Source organism: Meleagris gallopavo, chromosome 3 (genome assembly GCF_000146605.3).
Source record: "Meleagris gallopavo isolate NT-WF06-2002-E0010 breed Aviagen turkey brand Nicholas breeding stock chromosome 3, Turkey_5.1, whole genome shotgun sequence".
NCBI classification, from domain to species: Eukaryota; Metazoa; Chordata; class Aves; order Galliformes; family Phasianidae; genus Meleagris; species Meleagris gallopavo.
In genome coordinates this window covers 56101290-56104230 of record NC_015013.2, presented here as the reverse complement: position 1 = coordinate 56104230, position 2941 = coordinate 56101290, and the positions used below count along the sequence as shown (strand labels likewise).

General features: G+C 34.6%; 1 protein-coding gene across 3 annotated transcripts in view; it reads left to right on the top strand.

The window, feature by feature from the left end:
- LOC100550231 (transmembrane protein 68) overlaps positions 1 to 2941 on the top strand; it is a 31761-nt gene that overhangs the window by 17938 nt on the left and 10882 nt on the right. The window lies entirely within an intron of this gene.

Genomic DNA, 2941 nt, shown 5'->3' with positions numbered 1-2941 from the left:
AAAAAAAGTAGTTGTATTCAAATTAGTATCTATTTCCCTAAACTCTTGAGCACATGCTCTGGTTTACTCTCCTTAAACTGAACAACAGTGGGATTACATAACTGCATGTGGATGATAGCCTACATTAGAATAACATCACAGTATGAAGTGATATTCTTAGAGTCTATGGCTTAAGAAACCCCAAAAGATTACTTGTTTTATAATGTTACTTAATACCAAAAGCCTTTTGTGTGGTGCTGAATTAAGTTTTTTGAAGCTTGGGTAAGAATCATGTTATATTAAAGCAAATGCCCATTCTGAAGCTCTGAAAATGATTTAGATTTTATTTAAAGGCAAGATTATCCTTCAACTTCAGAACACTTTATTTCAAAAACATAGTGTTAACATTGTGTATCATTAAAACTGATAATGCCAAGACACTGCATTGGAGTGAAACATAGGTATGACTTTATTTTTAATGTCTGTCGTGAGGAAAATGTTCTTCTGTGTTGTGAAATTCTCAAAGGCAGCTGAACAAAACTAAACATTGAAGTTGTGTGTATGTAAAAGAAAACTCAGACAAAAAGATTCCAGTATGAATGAATGTACCTTTTGTGATCAGAGACTTTGTAAAAAATTTGTTTTGCTAAATGTTGGATGTTTGATGCAATTTTTCTCCCTTTAAGTATTGGAAGATGAGTATGACAAATGAAGGACAGTATTGGTACTCTTTAAGTGTTCATATTTGTATAGGCCTTTCATATTTATTTCTATATATAAAATTGGTTAGAAGACACTTTTCAAATAAAATTGACAGTTGGAACAGGCTCTGAGGTTTCATGTTGTGTTTGAACTAAACAAAATTATTCATGGCCTGCACTGTTGAACCTTTAGGGGTTTTGAGGTATTTGTAATATCCTTGGAAAGCCATTCCTGCCTAGTATCTGAATAAGGGGTGGAAGAATCCAAGCCCACGAAGGAATGAATTAAAGAAATTAGTAATTCAGACAACAATGGAAAATGGGACAAAAGTCGTGTAAGAAATAAGGTCTGAATTCTAATAGTTGTATTCAATTCTGCAGGAGGCCTTACGAGGCACTGCAATACCACTGTGGTTACATTTAAGGTCCCATAAGTCATGAGTAAGTCATAAATACTGACCAATAAGATTTATTTGTACATATTGAGTGTTTAAATGATTATCTACAATTTTTCATTGGAAAAGGGAGGCAGATCTGTAGACTTGTACAAATAGATTGGAGTCTTTTTAGCTGATTTAGTTTACTGTGTGTTAGGCATAATTATTTAAAAGAAATTTTCAAAGCATTAGACTAGAGCACTAATTAACCGATTAGCCTTTGGATAGACTGAAGACTTTCCAGGTTTCTCTCTGGAAACAGCACAACCAGGATGTACTTTTTTAAAAGATTGTTTGGAAGCAGAGATGGAACAACTATGGTATTTGTCATTATTTCTCAGCAAGATAACAAGCCTCCTACCGGCCAGTTTACTGTCCTGTTGTGTAATAGCAGAGCTCAGCCTGAACATCTATTATTAGGATGCTTTCCTATGAAATTAATCACTGCAAATACAAAGAGAGCACTTAATCAGCGTTGTCAGCACAGTTGTGTGGTTCATCTTGTATACTCGTACGGCAAATCCAATATCACTATGTTACACTCTGAAGAGAAAGATACAACTGTGGTGACACTTCAGTCAGCTCTGCAGTGCTTAATCCCTATTAAATCTGTCATAAACACTAACTTGGCTTTTTTTATATTATTTTTGCACAAAAAAAGAGTATCAAAAGTAATTGTGCATGGAATTGCTGTATCAGCATTACCACAGAAAACAAGGTAAGAAAGGTAATCACCGAAACATTTCTGCTGTAACTTCATGAAGCTGTCTGATGTCACTTATATTCTCAGTTCTGTTGACTTTGTGACTACAAAGGTCTTCAACAATACAGATCAGTGATGCTAGTACTTTTTTCATTATTTTTTTTTTACCCAAAAAATGAGTGGTCTCAAAGCAAATTACTCTTCTCATCAAATAACTGGGTTATTTGCAGTATTTGCTTGCCTGCTTTTATTAAATAGTTTTGTTTTGCACAGACTACTAGTATCTTGACTTTTGGTCACTACATCCATTGAGCTCATGTCACATGTTCCTTCCTAAAACCTCTTTAAATTCTTGTAGTGATCTCTCCATGTCAGAAAATTGATCAATTAAAACATGTAATAGACTTCCAAATTGTAGGATGTATTTGTTTTTAAACAGACTTTACTATACTTTGTCTCCTTTCTGTGTGTGAAACATTTCATGTAGTTGGGATGCCATTTGGAATTAACATCAGGCTGCACATACAAGGTAAAGGCAGTATTTTTCTCCCCTTCTATGAAGCTGAATCAGCTGCTATAGAGCAGAACCTATTCTATCAGGTTTTGTGTTATAGTCACCACACTTAAACAAGACCATTTAATTTCACTTAGGTATTTCTGTCTAACACACACAGTAAACCGTGTCTAGTATCCTAGACTGAGTTTTTCTTTCTTACTTTTTTGCTAATATTGGTTTCAGGTGTTGAGTCTTTGCTTGTGCTCAGAGTAGCTCCAGACTTTCTTCGGCTACTACTTACACAGGAACAAAAATATAAAACCCAATAGGCATTTGTTAGTTCTCTTTTTGATCTATTTGAAGTCTACCAAAAATACCTAGAAGTGTTTCTGAGCTTCTGTTGCAACCTTTGTAATAGAACTGCCAGCTCTGTGGGTGTTTCTTTAATGGTCAGATTTCCTTAGAGTATGAAAACTACCTTTCTAATGGATCAACCAGAATTTGGAAGTGCTCTGTCCCTTCTGAAATGGATTAGTTTTCTGTTGTCTATTGTAGACTGGATTAATTTTCTAAGCAGGCTAGCACAGCAGTCAAAGGCTTGCTTGGCTGATTTTTTTTTTTTTTT